Raw genomic sequence first — 22419 nt, 5'->3', positions numbered from 1 at the left:
CTTCTACAATATCCATTGGGCTTTAATTTCTCCCGATTTAATTTGGTAGGGCTTTTTTCCATTATTTTGCATCATCACTTTTATATCTCCCCTATATTCAGGGTCAATTACCCCATCCAATAGATCTAGGCCATAGTGCCCTGACCTAGAAGCTAGTCTGATGTACGTACGGGTGGGGACAAGAACCAGATCTGTGGATATCAATGCTCTGTCTCCTGGTTGAAGTAATTCACCTTTGCTACTATATAGGGCAAACCCTATAGTTTGTTCAGCAGCAATGGTAGGGTCCAAGGCTCTTTTACTAGGTTTCTCAAATTTAAGGATTCTCCAGTTTGTAGCAATTGAACCAATCCCACGCCTGACACTGTATGTGAGGGGTCAGAAATGAGAGACAGAAAGTTGTAGTTTTTTCAATGTTTGCTAGATTATTAAGGTTAAATGGGATGGGATGAACGCTTATCGGTCACTATCCTAATCGGAATGTTCCTGCCTAGCAAACTAAAACTAAAGAAAGGTAACTTTGTGTCTAAATGTATCTGACCCTCACACTATAATGCATTACCAAAGTGCAAAAGGTCTGTTTATCTTTTTTCAGTTCAACCCAAATGTTTAACAATTCAAACTTCTAATTCTCACAAACCAATCATTGTGACCAGGGTTGTATTCCCTTAACCTGAATAAATTCGGGAAGGCTTTTGAAAGTTCTGTTTCAACAGTGTTCTATTCAGTTCAATGGCAAATGTTTATTCCCTCCAACACATCTTTGCCTTGCTAAAGAAAACATTTCTTTCACAGAATCACGTGTGCACGGAAAAAAACAAAGTAACTGTTTCTTTCCCAAAGTATTCTTCCCAAATTGAGAAGGATTATTTAGAAGGGTGTAACATGTATCCTTTCAGTGGAATACTTTTGTCAGGACAGCACAGCAAATGTTTCTTGTTAAACTGTAGTTTGTCAGGATGATAAAGTGAATATGTTCTTTCCACAACTCTCCCAACCACAACCAAGTTTCCTTAACCTAAAGCAACTATTCCTTTCCTGGTTTACATGTCTGCCAGGATGAACTTCCACTTTAATCAACTTAGTTCCTTTCCTGGTTTACTTGCCTGCCAGGATTGACTTCTACTTCAAAACAACTGTCAATGTTTTCTTCTGCATGTGGTAATACTTGTTCAATGTTTCTCCACCAATACCTCTAATAGGGAGAATTGTGCCACGTTTGACAGTTTTTATAGTCTCTTGGCTGGTGGCATTGTGGGTTATAGGTTTCCCCAAACGGACATCTCAGGTAAGGAGAATATTGCCCTCTTTCTCCCTTTTTCTCTTCTTCATAGTCTCTTGGCTGGTGGTAATGCGGGTTACATGTCTTCCCAGACTGATGTCCCAGATAAGGAGAATTGTGCCCTTTTTTCCCCTCTCTTCTACTTAGTCGATATTCAAAATTGACTTTTGATTGTAAGAAGTCTTTACAGAGCACCCCAGGGTTACCTCTTCCCTCAGGCCAACTCATCAGCTTCTTTTGGCATCTCTGTGTCATTTCTTGCTGCTGCGTGCAGTTTTCGGTGTGGGTTGACTTCAGAAAACTGTCAGACCCTCTGAGGTCTGACAATACCTTTGACAGCTCTTCTGCGGCTGCCTTTGTCCACCCGACTTTCCAGCCTTTGTCGCATCTGCTGGCACTCCTGCACACCTAAGCCGTTCTCTGCGGTTCAGGAATACCTCTCCCTTCCAGCTGGGCCTCTCCCTGGCTGCCTTCCTCCACGGTCCCGCTTCCCTCTTCATACACTCTGCAGAACTTCATGACTTTTCTTCCAGCAGTGGCCGTTTCCCTTCTGCATCACCTGCTTCTCTGGTGTTCCTCGCTTCCTCGCTTCCTTGCCTACTTTTGGATTCGCCGGTGGATGATTTCCAAATGTAAATGTCCTGCTTCGCTGATTGGGCTTGTAGCAACTAGACCACACAGTCTTCTCAGCAGCACAAGTAATCATCATTAGCTCTTTGCTCGTCTTCTTCGTTCCAGTACCATAAGCATTATGGGTCTTGAAGTCCATAATGGTTTTAGACTTTTCAATGTGATTTTGTTGGTTGAACTGAAAGTTATTAGAAACTTGAGATGTAACATGAATATTAGCAGTGGCATTAATTGGCTCCAATTCACAATATGCCATCAGCGATCCCGTGGAAATGGAAGAATCATATGTTAATGCATTACCCCTTTTCCCTGGTACGTGTCTCCTCCTCATGTGATCCTCCCTAATACCACCCCCAGGGTCAGGATCAGGTAGCAGCCCCCTTCCCCATGCCACATGAGAGGAGGCCACTATGAGTGTTTTAGCGAGGATATCGCTGGATTCATCATAGTTATCCACCACTGCCCCTTCCTCTTAGCCTAGAAGGCTGAATAACTATTAACCCTTCCTTTGGCCTATTAGGTGCATATTTAATCCCAATTCAGAGGATATTTAGTTTCACAAAGAGATGCTAGATGTGATGGTGTCACAAAGACACCGTAATGACGCAGCCATGCGTTGCATGCAAGTCCTGCATGCGTACAAACCTGCACACACCCAAACGCAAAGCATCACCACATCAGCAAAAGGCACAGGGCTCGGCATGGATGTGTGAGAGCCCTAACTAGATCCTGGGCAAGGAGTGGTATGTTCAATTATTGTGTATGCTTCAACCTGCATAAGGGGAATTACAGGCTTGCATTGCTGCGCTATACTGAGTAGCTGAGGTGCTTGCCAGTCCTCATACTTGGACTCGATCACTGCCCCCACAACAGATTCCAGTCCCATTGTCTTCCGGAGCCATACAGAAGGTACAACACAATACTAATGAATGGCTGTGTGGGCCATCTAAATGCTGGGTCCAGCAGGTAAGCCTTTAGCTTCATCATAGGGAGGTATAGTGATATCTCCTGTACAGGCTTTTGTCCTCTGCCACTGTTGTTTGATGCTGCTGCCATGTTAGTTACTCTGCTCTCTGGGTGAGAAATGTGGGAGGCTCTTGCTGTAGCCCCTTTCCGATCGCCCTTCCCTCAATTGAGAGTCAATACAGAAGGCTGCCTTATGCCTGCAACCTCCTTAACATTACAACGATCCTTGCCTTGTTTGTGAAAATGGTATGATTTGCTGTTTAATACATTCAATGATATACATTTCTATAGGGGAGCTGAAGGCTGGGGCTCTTGGACATGTGACAACCAAGGTTGAGTGGGATGTTTCAGTAGCAACTTTCCTGGCTGTTTCCATGCCCCCTCTTATATTCTCAAAAACAGGTTCATCTCAATGAGATGCACAATGGTGCAAAGACACGCCTGCACCCTTGCGTATTGCATTAGAGATGGCAAACTTAAGAAAAGAACAAAAAATGGCCAGTGCACAAAGGTGCACAAATTGTGGCTAAACAATTCACAAATAAGTGCACATTTAATGGCGTGTCTGATGTGATGTGCATGTTTTTGGGGCATCTGTCAGATGTCCACTTTTTTATGTACAAATTCCCGATATGAGCATCACTTTGGCCAGGGCCGGTCTTACACCAGATTGCAACCCAGGCGGGAAGCATGTTTGGCGCCCCCATCCTCAAAAATGACGAGCAAAAAAATGATGTTTAGAATTACACATGTTGAATGTGGACATTTAAACTAAATGGGGCAGAAGTACTGCTATGCAATGCACACGCGCACTGTCGTGGTATGCATACCTGCCGCAGTCAGCGTTGAGAAGGCGAGAGCCGAGAAGGGAGGGGGTGATTCCCTAGGTCTAGAGCTAGCGACTGAGAAGTCACAGGCTACCATTGGGACCTACCCCTGGCCGGGCAGGCCCTGCAGAAGTGGCACGGGGGTGGAAGTGAGAGGCACCGAGGAGTATGCCACTATGCCAGGCACTGAGGAGTATGCCACTATGCCAGGCTGCACAACCCAGTGGTAGCCTGGCATGGGTACAGCACTGGGTTCCATGTGCCCGGGCAGAGGGGTGGGCCAGCCACCTCCCTCAGAGAGTGGCACACAATTCTCTGTTAAAATGTTTTGCTCTCCTCAAGCCTTGCACAGCAAAAGTATATTGCCAGAGCATCATATGCATAACTCCTGTGTCATATGTGACACTATGGGAGTGGGCTGGCTTTTCAGTCTATTTTGTAATCTAAGACTTGCAGTTTCATTGTCCACAATATATATATATAAGTCTCAGCATTCGATGTAGTGTTGGTCAAAGCCCTGGAAATGACTCAACATGCCACAAATGGCGTGATGACATTTGCTAGTTAGGAATATTGAAATGAGTCTGGTGATATTTATGCAAAGATTCATGAGTATATGTCTAATGCCTGGATATGCCAAGACACTTCAATATCAATTACATCAATTAGCAACATGCCCATTCCACGTAGGCAACAGTTACCCAGTCATTTGTAACTATTCGGTGGCACTGTAAGTGTAACTATAAGACAGAATCATTGCCATGGTAAATGAAGAATGGAAATAGAGGAGATCTGAGGAGGGACATACAGCTTGTGTGTGTTGAAAGCATATTTATCCACCCCTAACGACCGTCCATTTCTATGCTAGTACCTAAATTCATTCCCACCCAATACCTGCCACTCCCCACCCGAAATATTGTGATCTTTTTGTCTTAGCTCTGTCAATCAGTAACATCAGACTTGGTTCTGTCAAGCGCCTGCAGGGATTTTTCATAGCAGTCTTCTGAGAGATAATGCTTCTTTTTCTTTGTATTTTGGCCCTTCTAGTTCACAATTGTTCCATTAAAAAGCCAGGATCCATTTCAGAATGCTATAAAAATACACTAGTCAGGTAGGTACCTGGGACGAGGAAGAGTAGTACTATGAGTAATGAAGATTCCCAGTAAGTAATCCGAGCATGTCTTGACTCTCTGCCATTACATGTTTTTATTTTTATTCATTTTCTCCCTTTCAATATGTGATGAATTTCAACAAGACTTGAGGTTTTTTAAATGCAGTTTTTGTTTTAGCTGAAATTCCAATGAAACGTGGGCGTTGTGCAAGGTAATTCATGTCTTAACCTATAGATTCTAAGAAATAAAGCAACATGTGGCGTTAGGTGACATTGCACGTGTTTGCCTCCGTTGCTCATTCACTTATTGTGGAATAAGTGCAGGATTATTTGTCTTGCCCCATTTGCTGAGGCCCAGTTTGAACGAGAAAAATATTAATTTACTTGAGTTCATTTTATTAAGGAAGATTTGCTCTAATTTTTGTTTGTGGAATGTGAACGTAGCTAGATAGTATTCTTTTATAGAAGTGTGTAAAGCAAGTCCGACTTTAGTCACAAAGCAGCACTCACACCACAGACTCAGAGCCCTTATATTAATGCACTCCACCACGGGTGTGTAGTTCACGAGAAAACAAAAGGGGCTGTGTGCTGCAGTATGTAAATGGCCGTAAGTAAATGGGTATTCCTATTACAGATTAAACAGCCAATTAATTAACCTTTGAATAGACACTCCAGCGTTCATTAGCGTTGTTGTTCAAGTTGCCCGTACCAACACAACCAGGAGGAGGCTGCCAACAAACATCACTTTCTTGTAATGACAGTAAAATTGGGCGTAAAATAATATATCACATAAAATGGCCAACAATATACCCCTCATTCTGAAGGCCTCGGCACAGAAGTCCCAACTTGTTACGTCAAAAAGAAAGATTGGAGATTTAAGCCCCAATATCACCTGAACGGTGTTTATAGACTTTAAATCAATAACAGCAGCTTGGAGGTTTGCAAAATAAATCCTTAGTACGTTGCTTACAGCTGCTGGCAATGAATCCCTTTCCTGTTCTCCTACCCTTTGGAAGAGGCTATTTGTTTCCTTCTCTGCAGGAGGAGGGTGTGCGAATGGTACCCACGTTACTAAAGCAAAGCCGCCTGAACCCAAGACATTGTACTTTTGTAAATGGTTTGATTGTTTCACTCCTCCAAGCCACAGCATTCCGATCACGTTCAAGTCCAAGGACTCATGTGCAGTCCGCACTCCAAGACCCTAGTTCTCTATGCATTCAGCAGCTAATGAAAGAGTTTATTATTTTACGGCATTATCCTTTGTTTTCAGGTGTCCTGGAGAGAACACCTTTGCATATGTTGGATCAACGTCCCACAGACAACATGCTCCTTAGAAAATGCCTGTGATCATTAAGCCTTCAGAGCTCTATGGGACCTGGGCCCTTCTAAAAGATGCCACACGCAGACATGGACTTTTATGGGGTACTATGGCTTTAGCTCACTGGACACGTGCCACCTCTACCCACATGCAATTCAAGCATCACTGATGTTGTTCCATGAACAATAGGTCTTCGAGTTCAAACTGTTTTACAAACACTCTTCTTGTGAGTACGCAGTCACAACTTAGAACGTAACAGTAACATTGGTACTGCACTGTGCACAATGAATACATAGCAACACTGCATACACCATAAGGTACCATTTCATTACCTTATCAGGTTACAGTCCGATCCATCAAATCAGCACAAAACGAAATTCTGTTTTTTTTTTAACTCTAATACATTAAGAGCATTCAGGGTGAAAGCTTGTCCACCAATGGATTTCAATATTGAAGGTGTCACATATGAAGAGAACACTTGCGCATTGTGAGAAATCACAGGCTTGCAGCTCACCTTTCTCCAAGTGGCTGATGGAGGCAGATGCAGTATTTTAATATCGGCATTGGAAAGGTAACGGTAAGGAGTACTTACCAATTATAACGGTTAACTGCGTTATGCCAAACTTGGCACAGTTGCAGCTGGCCTGGCACAAGGTGGCTTCTAGGCTTTGTAGCTGGGCTCCTCCTGGCTGGGCAACATTCTACTCCTCCGGCAACTGACACAGGGTCACACGAGGGCAGGATGCCCAATCAATTAGCCCCCTGTGTCAGTGCAGGAGGTAATGTGCGGTGCAGCCAGGCCTGGGGCCAGCCTTGGGCCACCCGGGGAAGTGAAAGCAATAAATGTTGCTTAGTAGCATCAATACAAACAACGTGGTGGCCAGTGCCTGGCTTTGCAGGAGAGCCTGAAATTGGAATGCAGAGAGATTCTTTGCATACGCTTAGTCACACTGGGTCTGGCGCATTCTGTGTAAAAACGTACATGTACACAACACAAGTGACAAACAGTATTAATAAATAAGGACTCTCAGACTGCTGTTGCGGCAGCCCCTAGAGGCTGACACATCAGGCAACTGCCTGCACCGCCTGACACAAAGACGGGCCCTGCACTTTCCACCAAAAGCATGTGCATGTCATCAGATGCCCCAAAAAGAGTGCATCTACCCTAAAAAGCACAAGCAAAGTATCTGTGACAATTTGTTGAATGTTCATTTTCTTGTTTTGTCTTATGTGCATAATAAGTCACAGAATAGGACAATTAATATTTTGTTTACTTCATCTTTGTGGTGAGTTTACTTTGTAAAGTGGATCACTTTCCATGGGAGTAAGTGTGTAATATTATGTCATCACGGAATATTATAGAGCAATGTCTATGATTGTTATGTGTGAGAAACCTCTAGGTGTCTCACCCGCTAGTCCCCGGGGATCTCTCATCCAGGTGGCCAGGACGCAGTCATCGCTTTTGGATCCCGTTCCTGGGGGTGGATCAGTGCGGGAGGATCACCTGGGTGAGGGGTCTTCAGGGAATGGGAGTGGGACACTGGATGACGACACGCGGTATCCCCTTGCCTGTAGCATCTTTTCCCTATCCTACCAAGTAGGATACTTAGGAAATCAAACCCCCCATTTCCCAACATGAACATTTCCTCAGGGACAGCTCACTACAAGAGTAAACAGACTAACAACTGAGCCGTATACCTGACATGTCCCAATACAATGGTCAGGCTGGGCCAGGCAATTACTACTGACCATTACACACACTTGACTTCCATTACGCTTCCCCACACTGATAAAAGGCGGAGCACGAAAGCACACACTGAGCTAGGCAAAGCACAGGGCAACGCAGCAGCTTCAAGATGGCAGTTTAATACAAGGTGAAAGATAGAAACAAATGAAGAGGATTGCAAGGAGAGATGTGCCCTTGACCTTTTCAACAAAAGACTATTACTTTCATGAACCTTGGAGAAAAGAAACATAAGACTAGGAATCAAGGCTGAATAATCCTGCATTGTGTGTCAGAGGTATCCAGGGCTCTCCCACGTCGATAGTCACAGCGGAGAGAATCGTTTGCCGCCATGGTACTGTTCTTGGCTCCTACAATAAAGCAGTGCCAGTGAAGTGAGCACAGCCGGTCAGTTGGGGAGACTGATGCCAGATGGTCTGTTTTGAAGCCAAGGTTGCAAGCAGTAACATTGTATAGTGAAAACTGAAGAGAACCGTGTATGAAGCGTATGTGGCCAGTGACGCAAACACAATTAAACAGCAAATGATTGATTGAGCTTTGAAGCCAAAATACAATACTGTAGACCGAGTGGTCTGGCACCATATGGGTGCTCATTCGAAAGTCTCTGTTGGGTATCTAGCTGAAAGGTGGCAAATATGATGAGTAATAAAGAATTTGTGAAATCAAAGTGGTCCTGCAAAAGGTCAAGCAAAACCCTGTGCACATTCGAAAGTCTTTGATAGTTGATGAAAAGGGATATGAAGTTTGTCCGAGCCCGACAGGGGGATATCAGGTAAAAGCTTTTAGTTAAAGCAAATTTGTATAAAGTTATATTGGAAATTGGAAATAGTCTGAGCCCAGCAGAGGGAGACTAATTGAAAATTGTGTTAAAAGGAATCTGAGCCTGACTGAGGGGGATCCGAGATCTGAGCCTGACTTAGAGGGACCCGAGATCTGAATCCAATTGAGGGGCATCAGGGGTGAACCGTTAATCGCCCGAGAAAGAATATCCTATGAGAAATTGGATGCATAAATAATTCCCGAACTTTGTGTTGCGAGGATCTGAGCCCGGCTGAGGGGAATCCGAGGTGGATAGTGAATTGCCTAAGAGTGCTTGTGAAAATCTGAAAGAGGAAAAGAACGTATTGTTTGTTTGTCGCATCAGGCCCTCTGAATGAAGAGACTTTGAAAGGCAAAGAGACTTGGGCACGGAAGGCCCTTATGCAAATGATTGAACTGTATCCTCGTTCTAGAGAAGCCAGAGACTGTGCTAAGCTCGAGTCTACCGCCTTGTCCCGTGCTGAAAACATGGGGAAGGGAGGCCAACAGCCTCAACATCCTGACATATCATTTTGTGAACACTTCTTTCTTTTTCATAACATTGTTTCCCACACTATTTGTATTTAGAGGTAAGGTTTGGCAATAGGTTTATAGTATAGGCCTTTTTATTTTGACAAGACGCTACTAGGACTGTGTTATTATTTTTAGATGGTCGTAGCTTGCTCCCATCTGTCGATTTAGGATTAGATAGGCATTTTTTAAACCCTTTTTTAAGTTCAATAAACACCCTTGAACTGTGGCCACTTGTGTCTGTCTTACTGTTGATACCATACCTTCCTTACAGTTGATGTAGAGTAGGAATATGGATTTAATGCCCATAATTGTGTAAGACCCAATAGTGTGATTACTAAACAGTCACATGTAAACTGTTCTACTTCCTGTATAAGTGTTCTATGTCTGCATTTGTATGAGACCCACATGTTGTAAAATGACCTCATTAATCCTGTCCTGTAATGCACCATGAGGCATGCCTACATATACCCTGGCAAATGTAAAATCATTTTGAAGACCTGTAGGGCCTGGGAAAGTGAGGACTATGATATCATCACCATGATGTCACTGGTGGTCTGGAAGGAGCCTTGTGAAAAGACATGCAGAGCTGACAGTACATTGACCAGTGGTGGTAAGGCATGGGCTGCCATGGGTGTGGTAATGGCCCCCTCTCAATGACCCACCATCTCCAGGATGATATGGGGTGATAAGCGATACCTCTGGGTGACCTCTTCATCAGCCAGTTGAATTACGATGATCGTTCCATAATATCATTTCTCTCCTCATCAGTCCATGCAGCAGGATGATGCCTACTAGACTGGCCTCTTTGGGAATGTGTTCCTGTCTCCCTGTGCTTTTAAACTGTGTAGTTGGTTGAGATTAGGGTGCATTTGGTGCCTCCTTGGTTAGTGTTGTTTAGGTATAACAGAGAGGACCAGGGTTTACACTACACAATCACTGTTCTCAGCAACCAGGGCCCAATGAAACCTCCCCCGGTATACAGATGGAGGACTCAGCCAAGGGCAACTTAGAACTGTCCTTTATTTTATATCACAGACAGGGATCATACAGGAAATGGCAAGGTCTCCAGCCATCACAGATCCTGAACCTGTGTCAGGGACGTTTGTTGAGGTCTGATGTCACAAGTCGGGGTTCTTCAACAAAAGCCTAAGAGCACGCATGATTGGGTGGTTGGGGTAGTATTGCCTATAGCCAGCACCTATAGATGTTAGCTGACTGGCCCTCTCATGTCAGGTGGTTTAGCCTGAGCCTTCTCCAGAAACTATCTATTAAATTGTTGCAGGGTCGCAGGATTATCATTGGCCCTTGCCCTTTGCCATCCACCCCTGGAATTGTGTTCCTTGATTGGCTGGAGCGGGCTCCCCATGCTTGGGACCCAGATCTGTTCTCAGCACTTTGCGTACCTTCTCAAGGTGATGATAAATACTGTGTCCCCATTGTTGCTAATGGTATAACCGTTTTGCTTAGAGAGAGCGGGTTGCAACGTTGTAAAACAACACATATATCACTTTGTGCCTGCTTGCTGGGAACTGCTCCTCTTCCCACTGTGGGTGATTGGCCATTGTTCAGCTCGGCCGCACCACATGGGTGAAGACCACAAAATTGAGCTTTCTGGTCTGCAATTAGTGAGGATGTATTCTGCTATTTTGCAGGTGGCTCCTTGTCTCTGGAGCTTATGAATGTTCTGTACGTCTCTGACCTTGGCTGCGAGGGTATGCAGTCTTAATAACGAAAAATAAATTTCTAATTATTGAGTAAAAGTATATATGGGGGGTGGGTTAAGGGATTAAAATGGATTGGGTAGTTGGCGGGGGTAAACAAGCTTTAGAAATGGGGGGCTTGTGTGGGGCCAAATCAAAAAAGAGAAAGAAAATTACTTTTGTCATTATTAAAATGTCACTGAAAATGTATGTCGTTATTTTGGGTGTCGTTATGATCACATGGAACTGGCTGCGAGCACCAGACCTGGACAGTGTGCTTTAAAATCTGTTTTCCTTCGTCCCATATTCTGAGGCCTGTAGCTTCATGTAATTCTACTATGGTAATGCTATGATTTCTATATATCTATATTTTATTGGTTTCCTTATGGGTTGGCGGTACTTGGTCCCTCCAGGTTCCTTATACGATCCTGTAGTTCCATATGGTTTGTTGCAATAAGCAGCTGCAACCTTGCTCTGCATCTCTTGCTTTTCTTGCGCTTCCGTGTTTCTGCATTTGGCTAATGGGAGAAACCGAGAGAAATTAATAAAGGCTTTCGACAGTATGTATATGTATCTGTCCTCTATCTATAGAACTGTGTGAGCATGATCTTCATGTGTGCATGTTTATGTCCATGTAACTTGGTGCAGGGATGTGAGTTTGCTTCATGGCTAACGTTACTATGTCGTGATGCCTCTAATGACGTTAGCACAGCTAGATATTTGTCATTAGTCGATCAGGTCCAGTGAGACACCTGAATCCATAACCAATGTTGAGGCACCTTTATCCACAAAGATGTCATCTGGATAAGGTTTGGTTGGTTGTCTGAGAGAGTATCTGTTCGTATATGTAGATGTCACTGGCCCATCTGTGGGTTGGCCAAACAGGGACTGGCATCTTGCATTTCTGGCTCTTTGGCTGTCATGCTAATGGGGGTCCAGAGGGGCATTCCAGGGAGGATCACTTCCCATGGGAGTGTGTACCATTATGTCATTCCAGAATATTGTAGAGCAATGTCTATGATTGTGTTGATGTAGAGTAGGAATATGCATGTAATTCACATAACTGTGTAAAAACCAGCAGTGTGATTGCTAAACAGTCACATGCAAAGTGTTCTACTTCCTGTATAAGTGTTATTTGGCTGCAGTCCTATGAGACCCACATGTTTTAAAATGACCTCACTAATCCTGCCTAGTAATGTATTATGAGGCATACATATATGTACCCTGGAAAATGTAGAGTTATTTTGAGACCTGTAGGGCCTGGGAAAGTGAGGACTATGATACCATCACCATGACACCACTGGTGGTCTGGAAGGAGCCTTTTGAAAAGACATGCAGAGCTGACAGTACATTGACCAGTGGTGGTAAGGCATGGGCTGCCATGGGTGTGATAAGGGACCCCTCTCACTGACTCACCATCTCCAGTATGATCTGGGGTGAGAAGCGGCACCTCTGGGTGACCTCTTCATCAGCGGGTTCGTCCCATAATATCGTTTCTCTCCTCATCAGTCCATGCAGCAGGATGATGGCTACTAGACTGGCCTCTTTGGGAATGTGTACCTGTCTCTCTGTGCTTTATAACTGTGTACTTGGATGTGATTAGGGTGCATGTGGTGCCTCTTTGGTTAGCTAGGTCACTTGCTCAATTTTTAAATGAAAAATGTTGAAGGGCTATTTTTTGTGTGCAAATTCTGTGGTCTAGTTTTGTGAAACAGAGTTGTGTTGCATGTTTGCTCGCTAGCTCTAGTCACTCACCCTGTGCATGCTTAATGTGGGGTATTTGCATGCTTTCCTCCCACGTTATGCATCTTTTGCACCTTTGCGATGCACACTTTTGTGAATTAGGCGCATCTGTTGCACATCTGTTGTGAGTCTTAAATTTGCCCACTTTTTTATTTTTTAGATTCTCGCCCATAGTGTCTACTGCGAGCGTGACTATCCATGCTTCTCAAGGGGAAAAACTAAACCACAAGTCCCAGCATGCAAGAACTGTGGAGCTGAAACTCGTGAATGTGTCACGCACGACAGCGCGGCCACTTGGATGCTACCAAGGGAGGGAGCAGCGTTTACTGTCTGAGGGCGGTTGAAATAAGAGGAAGTGAAAGCCTGTGCTCTGCCATGCAGAAAGTGAGCGTTCTGCGCCAGCTTCCTGTTCTCCTTACCGAGATGATTTAACTCGGCCTTTAGTGAAGGCAGGAAGTCCATCGAGCAAAAGGCGCACAACACAAGGCACAGTTGGTCCTGCGAATAGCCAGCCGACCATCCGACCTTCCTGGCCAGCGGGACATGCGGCTCCTTGGAGAAAGCAGTGGAATAGGCGCGCCTTCTGCCCATGTGAGTGCTGTCTGCCCACAGACTGCTGTGGCTCGTGTTTCTTGCCACACCTCTTCTGCCTGTAACGGTTACCACGCCAGGTTCAAACTGTACTCGTGTTATTAGTACAAAATAGCCACTACTCAATGTCACGAAGCACGCATCAAGTACCGAGATTTCGTTTGACAAACCCTTCTATTCTGGGATTTTAGTGCAAATGAACACCTCGGCCAATTAAATCGAAACCCAGGGCAGAGTTCCTACGACCTCGTTATGCCCCTACGTAGAGGGGGGTGCCACCGTGCCCACAATAAGCATTCACTTCCAAGTGCACGTCTAATATGCCACAAAGGAACACTTGGGTCAAATTTAGATTACCAAATTAGATTCAGATTAAAAAGCAACCGCTAGTGGCAACACGTGCCATACTGTAGATATCTATGCCCACGCTATGTATTTTTTGCTATACAGCATACATAGCAAAAAATAAAGTTCGAGTGTACAGATTTTAAAAAAACCATGCTGCATCCCTCGCCCCTATTTTGCTGCCTTTATTTGCTTTTCTTACGCTGGCACTTTACATGAGGTGTGATCTTACACCGTCGTTCTTGGAGCAACCTTTTAGAAGTGCCCTATACCAATGGGACCCTGTTTTCATACAAGATTCTAATTCGTTAAAGCCTTCATGTAAGCACAAAGCTTAAGGATAGCTGATATGGTGACTAGCGCCATGAAAAGAATTGTAAACGAGAAACGTGGCGTTCTTCGTAAGCTTTGGGGCAATGGCACATACCAAAAGTTGGAGAAGAGCCAGGGCCTGCTCTAGGATTTGCGAGGCAATAGCATGACGAAGGATTTTTTTGAATGGCATACAATGTGAACTAAAATACTTCTAGGGATTTCTAATGTAGGCAGGTAAGGCACAATGAGATGAGATGGACCGTCCAGGAAGTGTTGAAGCCGGGGTTTGAGAGCAGACTGCAACTTAGGCACTTTACCACACAGAATCCAGCTCTTGATAGAAATGTGTGCTTTGTCTTTCAAGACTACTCTATTTTATAGAGGACTTAAAAGGTATAGGTCATGAAATCGTCTCTAGATCAACTTGGCAAGTATGTAAAATGCAGATAGGCTATGTTGTAAATGGGAGACACTGAAATTGACTCTCTGGGGTAAAGCCAGTGTGATTAAATGACTCTACTTCCGAAGTTATATGTTTTTAGCATGCTTCCTCTACCGCTCTTGCTTTTGGATATAAATAAATACCTGAATAGGTTCTTTTGGGGTGAAGAAAGAAGGGCACGGATCCCGAAAGATGTTCTTCGAAGCCCTGTGCATTAAGGGAGTTTTGGTTGTCCTAATGTAAGACATTACCATCCTGCATTCACGTTGCGTACTTTGCACCACTGGCTCACACTTGATCAGGTTGATTGTGCAAATTGGATTTGCATTGAGAGAGGGGCTGTTTCTCCAGCTCCTTTTAATACCCCTTTACATGCGGAAAAACGATTACTGATTAGTTTGACTTCGCCATTTATAAAGCATGCAGTAAAGGAGTGGAAAAGATGGAATGAGATTTCAGCTGAGAAATATTTGCTCTGTGCAGATTCTGGTTTGCAAGAACCTGTCAGTGAGAGTGGACAATTTCACTCTTGCGTGGGTTTTGTGGCAGGAATATAGCATTTGGAGGATAGGACAGGTCCACAATGGTCAGAATAGGCTTGACTTTGAATTCTTACGTTTTAAATATAGGCTGCAGTTGAATGAATATCTTTGCTATTGTATGTTATGGGACCTTTTTGTAGAAATATTTTCTCACATGAATGTCACCTTGCATGCCACGCCCACGGGTTTGCATGTATCGAAAATTATGTCTCTCTCTCTGCTTCCACTCTATATAAGCTTATTATGCCCTCTGAGCTCGCTTTGACCTCCCAATTTGGTAGAGTTAATTGGGATTCCGACTTGTGCTAGAAGTTGACTGACATTGAGTGGAATTGTATATGTACAGGTCTGGTTAGGTTGGACCTGCGCTGTACGCGACAGCAGATCACTCACTATATATATATTGGTCTCCATGAAAACTGTGGTCCTGTAAATTGTGTGGTGATAATGCCTGTTGGTACTGTAGAAGTAATGGGGTTCCACCGTGCATATATTTTGGTTATGTTGGAAAGTTCAACTGTTTTGGGACAGGGTTTTCCAACATATGGACTTACTATTGCATTTCTCTTTACCCCTGGGTTCTGCTGGTTGTTGTGATGAGTGTATTTCCCTCCAATAGTGGGTTGTCTGTTGGTAGGCCCATCCGGGTTTACCGAGCTCTCCTGGTGGCTAAGAAACAAATCTTGAAATTCTGGAAGAGTAACTCTAGCCCCTCCGTTGATGATTGGCTGCTGGGTTCGTCACTCCTTTCTAGGAGAGAGAGAGAGGGCCTCATTATAACCTTTGCGGAATGGTTTAATGGGCGCTGCTAATGGTGGCGGACCCGTTAAACCCATTCCGCAAGATTACGAGGTTCCTTAGTGGGACCCGATGTGAACAATGGGCCGGTCGTAATCGGCCCGTTGTTAGCTTCCTCACCCATTCCCATTGAGCCCTATGGGGGCTCAAATGGAAATGGGGAAGGTCCGGGCCCGGGTTCCCTGTAGGAGGAATTACCGGACCCTCCAAACTTGGAATGGCCCAGTAATTCCCCATTCAGGGAACGCAGACCCGGTTTTGGTGGCAGCCATGCCCTTATTAAGTGCTTTGCTACCGCCAAAGTTGTAATGAGGCCCAGTGTCTTTCCAAGCAAAAGAACAACACAGATACAATGAGATCTGGAGTGCTTTTAATGATCTGCATCCCTAACTCAGCTATTGCCTTTCCCTCTTTTATTTTATCTGTTCTCTTTCCTAAGTATTTGATTGCTTTCTTGATCTAATGTATATACTGTACCTATTTGCTTGAGATGTTTGTAACTTACTTTGTTGCTTCCTTTGTGTTCCTTTATATTTAAAATACAAATAATTAAAAAAAAATGGTTAAAAGATATTTTTAGCCTTATTTTATTCATCTTTGGTGGAAGAATCCAAGTACTAGAATGCAAAATAAAGCCACAGTATTTGCAAATGTTCTTTCAACATTTAAAGACGCACAACAAAACATAACACATTTTTCTTGTCGTCATTGTTTGGCATAGCAGTGCTCAGGGACGTCATTTCACCAAAATGCCAGGGGTAGCGGAAGTGACATCACACGACCCTTGACCCCCTGGTGACATCACAGGATGTGATGTCATTTGACCCCACCCCAAAGTGACATTGTGGGATGCGATGGAGCGCGAGCTTTCACCTGTTGACAAAACAGGAAGTGCTATCACATAGCATTGTACACTACAAAAAATATGGTTACGATATCGCTATAATGTGATGTACATTTCATACAAGAATGGATCGCCATATGTATCGTTAAGATCAGTGTATATAGGCCCATATTACCAAATTACTGTGAATGCAAGCAGACGTCCATGACCAAATGATAATGATGTGTTATTATATAGCACTTACGCTTTAGCGCTTTATATAGAAAAAATATACACCCAATATCACCCAACCTGTGTTGGTACTCATTTATCGACCTCATAAGGATTAAAGGCTGAGTTGAGGCGTTTAAGAACAGACTAAATCAGTGACTCACCCCCTGAAGTGTGCCTGAAATAAACCTTTAATGAGTCTAGCAATTATTGTATAGAATTCCAGAAAGACACATTATTTGGTATTCCTAATCTTTCTTATTTAAATTGTTAGACTTGTGTCACTCCTTTTCTTCTTTTTCTTTTTTTTTAAGGGGCTTTGACAAGAAAGCCAGCCTCTCCAGAACTAAAGAGCTACATGGTGCTGACCACAGCCCATGAGCTTACATTAAAAAAAAATAAAGTTTTTTTTATTTTTTTCTAGAGGTCGCAAGGGTGACCACAGAGGTCACAGAGAGACCTCAGAGGTCGCAGTTGCGACCTCTGGCGACCCCCAAATGACGTCCCTGGCAGTGCTTCCCGATGCAATTTTATTTGTATTTTATTGTTTAGAGCCAACGTGGAGCAGTTGTCTTTTAATAGTAGCTCAGTACTTTGAGTTCCAGTCTGTTCCTCCACGTCCATTGGGGTTAGTCCTTGGTCAGGTGTTCAAAAACCCACGTTTTGAGAGATTTGCAAAATTGGGGAATTATGGGGACATTTCGTGCCAATACCAGCATCGAGTTCTAAAGGGCGTGGGAGTGTGAAAAGAAAACAATTTTTGTGGGTCCTCTCTTTGCAGACGAGTTGTGATTCTAGTCGGTTGTTTAATTTCCTGCATCAGTCCTACTGTGAGATGAAGGGTTTGATTTTGCAAAGGGTGGGCATTGGGAGCCAAGCCGTTTTGGCCTTCTTGGCTATGTGATTCTTGAAGGACACACTGCTGTCGATGGTAACATTTAAGGATTTTGCTGAGTCTAAGAGTTGCAGATCAAATTCTTCTAGGCGCATATCATTGAGCCATTGTTGGACAAATTGTTGTTTAGCGGAGGGATCAATGCGGACTAATTCTATCTTGGAGGGGTAGGTTTGAGGCAAGCAATCTACATCCAGGACTGGATGATGGCTAGGTAATCACAGAGACAATTTATGGCTGTGGGCTTTTTACTTTCATGTACACCTGAGTATAGTTCCATGTAAATGTTAAAAAGGATTGTTGAGAGGATGGAGCTTTGGGTTACTCTGCACAAGACTATCAGTTGGTTAGAATGCAACATGTTCAGCTTGATGTCCTGGTGGCTGCTCGAGAGTTAGGAGGTAAACCAATTCAGGACAATGTCAGAGAATCCCATCCTGTCGGCAAGGATCAAGTAGAGGATGTGGTGGTCAACTGTGTTGAATACAGTTGAGAGGTCAAGGAAGACGAGGAGGCATGAGTCGCCCTTACCCATGATTTGCAGGGTGTCGCCCACCACCTGGATGGTGGCTGTCTCAATGCTTCACTTGGGACAGAACCTCTGCTGATAATCGTTACAGAGATGTAGTCGTTCAATTCTATCTGGTAGGGAGATTTGCAATGGGCTGGTAGTTTACTAGATCACCTGGTCTATGGTAGTTCTTTTCCAAAAAGAGGTAACATGAAACCAGTCTTGAGGGTGTCAGGAAATTATCCTGCAGTGAGCGTGATTTGTGACGCTGAGGAGTGAGTTCAAGTGGCTGGCTCATCAATTGTTTAATGATGGTGGCCGGGATGATATTCTCATCGTAGGATGTGGAATTCAGAGAGGTCAGCATTTTTAGAAAGTCTGGGAGAGAGAGAGGAGAGAATTCGGTCCAGAGGGGAAATGTACATGTTGGGGTGCAGAGGGGGCTAACACTGGGGTGACCAATTCCATGATCTGCCCAATTTTGTCTATTTTTAAAAAGTTGCTGATTCTGTCGCATTGTTCCTGAGCTGCTCGCACCTCAAGATGGGGTGAGGGTTTTGTTGTTATGTTTTCCTACTTCAGAGAGGCATTTGCTCCTGTTAGTGGCTGTCACAACACTGGTGGCATAGTAAGCAGCTTTGTCCTAGGAGATCACAATCCTATGGTTGGCACAGAGAGATTTGAGGCTTGTGAGCTCTGCAGGGTTGCGGTTGTGCCACCATTTCTCTGGGCTCTGCTTGTTTTTAGGGGATCATGAGTATCCACCAGTTTCATAGCAGAGTTGTTGAATAATTCTAGGAGGACAAAGGCATCGAGCAGTCTGCTACGTTTCTTTCTAGCTCATTGATCGGGAAGGTTTTGATTTTTTTTTTTTAAATGTTTATTTATAGTATATACAATATATACAACATATCAGCCACTACATTAATACAGAAACCAAATTATAAACAAGAGGAAAAAAAAAAACAAATAACCAACTTAAAAGAAGTCATTGAACACGTTCCAAATCTTCTCATATGTCGACATTTTACATTTCAATCTGTAAATAAGTTTCTCCGTCCGTGAGAGGCATTGCAATTCCTGGATCCACTCCCCATAGGAAGGAGATTCCCGCCCTTTCCACCCGCGGAGAATCAACCTCTTGGCCACAATAAATGCACGAAAAAACCACTTCTTGTGGGCTGAGCTGACATCACCCAACCCGGAATCATCACACAGGATAACCGTCCTAAAATCAAGAACCAAACCACCTCCTGCAATCCTGTCACACACATTACAAACTTCACTCCAAAAATCTCTGACTCTCACACAATCCCACAACATGTGTTCCAATGAACCGACTGCCTGGACGCACCCGCAACAGTTAGAATTGTCAGACATCCCTCTTTTATGCAGTGTTTCAGGGCACCAATACACCCGCTTCAGGATCTTTATCTGTCGAGAACGTTCACTTAGATTCAGAGAGCACAAAGATACATTACTACACATATTCTGCCAATCATCCAAATCAATCTCTGATCCTATTTTCTCACTCCATACTCTCCGTAAATTGTCATTACTTCGAAAATGTGACACCATTAGCTTGTAAAGCCGACTGGCCAGGCCGCCACACTTCCCACTAGAGTCTGTCAGCAAAGCGCACACATCGAAAGAGTCAGACCAGTCAACCTCACCAACCGCCCTCTTTAGCCGTCTATATGCAGAGTCCGATAAACCATAAAAATTCCATCTCTCTCTCAGCTCTGCGGCAGTCAACCATCAATCATCATTCCCCAAATCAGAAACCTGTTTAATATTCATCAAAAACCATTCAGGCCAAAAAACAGTCCTCAAATTGTCCCTGATCCTATGATTCAACCAGATAGAGGCACTCCTGCTTTTGAACGCATCCCGATCAAGCAATGACCAAACTGCAATCCATGAATCACGCAAAAATGACGTTGCCAACAAATTGCCACCCGGAATCTTGGTATTAGTGGTCAACAAGGCTGTCGGGCCCAGCGGCCCATAAGCGCTGGACTCTGCCACCGCCCAGCTGTCTAATTCACCTGTCAAAAATGGAACAAAAGAATGGGCAGAAAAGGCCAAATGATAGGCCTGAAAATTCGGTACCCCAAGACCACCTAAATGGACAGGAAGCTGTAACTTTCAAATACTAAGTCTTGGTGGCTTTTTGTCCCACAAAAATTCTTGAACTAGGCGGTCCAATTCCTTCCAGTAGCAGTTCTTAATCTTCAAAGGAAGCATGCTAGACACAAAATTGATTTTGGGTGTTGTATTCATTTTCAGGGCATTGACTTTACCCCATAAAGAGAGCTTAAGCAAACACCACCTTTCTAGATCCGATTTACATTCACGAATAACCACGGTCATGTTCTCATCTACCATCCTGGAAAGAGGATACGTCAACCATACCCCCAAATAACGCAAGCGTTCCCCACACCACGTAAACCCCTGTCCCGTAACCAGGGTTTTATCACAACCATTCGTTAGGGGCAGCACTTCAGACTTCAAACGGTTAATCTTGTAGCCCGAGCAATCATGAAAATCCGATAACAGCCTCATCAAACTAGGCAAAGACACCTGCAAATTCTCCAGTACTAATAGAAGGTCGTCCACATAAAGCCAAGCCTTTTGTACCATACCCCAGCAACCCACCCCGTGCAAATCTGGTTCATGTTTGATGCAAACAGAAAGATGCTCAATTGCCAGAATGAACAACAGAGGGGAGAAAGGACAACCTTGACGCGTGCCGCGTTCCAAACAAAAGGGTTCTGAAATTACACCATTAGTCTTAACGGCAGCAGTCGGCCTGGAATATAAAAGAGCAACCCAAGAAATGAACTCCTCACCCAGATTCATCCTCCTCAGTACAGAATACAAGTAATCCCAACTAACCCTGTCGAACGCCTTTTCCGCATCAAGCGAAAGGACAGCAGCATCTCGATTCGTTCTATCCGCCATAAGTAATAATCTTCTGATGTTACTAGAGGTACGCCTATTTTTCATGAAACCAGATTGTTCCTCACCAATCAGATTAGGCAAAAATTGCACCAGGCGCATAGCCAGGACCTTGGCAAGAATCGTATTATCTGTATTGATTAAGCTGATCGGACGGTAACTGGCCGGGAGATTACAATCCCTACCCTTTTTCAAAAATACCGAAATAGAAGCATGATTAGTACTTTTAGGCAGCATCCCAGTCTGTTTGCTAGATACATACACGTCTCTCAAGAGTTCCAAGGCTGAGTTCGGAAGAATCTTATAAAACTCACAAGGGAGGCCATCAGGACCCGGGGATTTGCCTGTATTCAGCGCGGAAATCGCTCCTTTGATCTCATCTACCGAAATCTCAACACCAATTAGATCACGATCGTCATCTAATACCGTCAGCATTGGCAAATTACCAAAGAAGTTCTCACCCAAACCGGTAATACCCGCCTCATTGCTATACAGATTCTCATAGAAGTCACGAAATGTCAAGTTAATTTTATTTGGATCAAATGTAATTCTACCATCCTTGTCAATAATAGACGTTATTGCAGATTCCGAAATCCTTTTCCTCAACCTGTTTGCCAACAATCTGTCGCAACGCTCCCCTTTCTCAAAATATGTACATTTTGAATAGAACAAGCCTCGTTCAGCCCTCATCGTCAAAAAGTCCTCCATTTCTTTTTTAAGTTTCTTCAAAGTTGCCAAAGAAACCAAATTAGTCGGGTCAAGCAATCAGATCCCTCGAGATCCCACTAATACGTAGATCTAGATCACGCCTCTTACACTCCTCCTTTTTTTCGCTTACCACACGACAGCCCTAAACAGACACCACGCATACTGCATTTAAAGGCTTCCCACGTGTTCTCAACACTGATCTCTTCCGAGCGATTCTCCGAAACAAAATAATTTGCCTCCGAAACAATCCGTTCCAGAATGTCATCATCTAACAGAATAGATGTGTTCATCTTCCATGAGAAACTCCTTTTGCACTGAAATTTAAGTCTCAAATGCATCTCAACGGGGGCATGATCACTCAATAAAATATTGCCAATACTACTTGATACAACACTTTCCGACACATTCCCACCAGAAAAAATCATATCCAATCTAGAGAACACACCATGCGCACTAGAAAAGAAGCTATATTGCCGTTTGTCTAGGTTCTCCAAACGCCACATATCTTTCAGATCATGTTCCTCCAAGAGTGAATGAAGTGCTTGATGATGATGATCACAACTTAACACACGCCTGACTTGACTTCTATCCAGATCAGGATCAA

At 43.9% G+C, this 22419-nt stretch overlaps 1 protein-coding gene across 1 annotated transcript in view; it reads left to right on the top strand.

The window, feature by feature from the left end:
• Nucleotides 1-12988: 12988 nt before the first annotated feature.
• The window catches only part of LOC138574636 (mucosa-associated lymphoid tissue lymphoma translocation protein 1-like), a 294117-nt gene continuing 284686 nt past the window's right edge, over nucleotides 12989-22419 (top strand). The window contains exon 1 of the mRNA XM_069649421.1: nucleotides 12989-13244. The gene's annotated coding sequence lies outside the window, so the exon portion shown is untranslated. The remainder of the gene's footprint in view (nucleotides 13245-22419) is intronic.

This window comes from Ambystoma mexicanum, chromosome 1p (assembly GCF_040938575.1).
Source record: "Ambystoma mexicanum isolate Mex_15411 chromosome 1p, UKY_AmexF1_1, whole genome shotgun sequence".
Classification (NCBI taxonomy): domain Eukaryota; kingdom Metazoa; phylum Chordata; class Amphibia; order Caudata; family Ambystomatidae; genus Ambystoma; species Ambystoma mexicanum.
The sequence above is the reverse complement of the archived record's forward strand: the minus strand, read 5'-3'. Positions and strand labels throughout refer to the sequence as shown.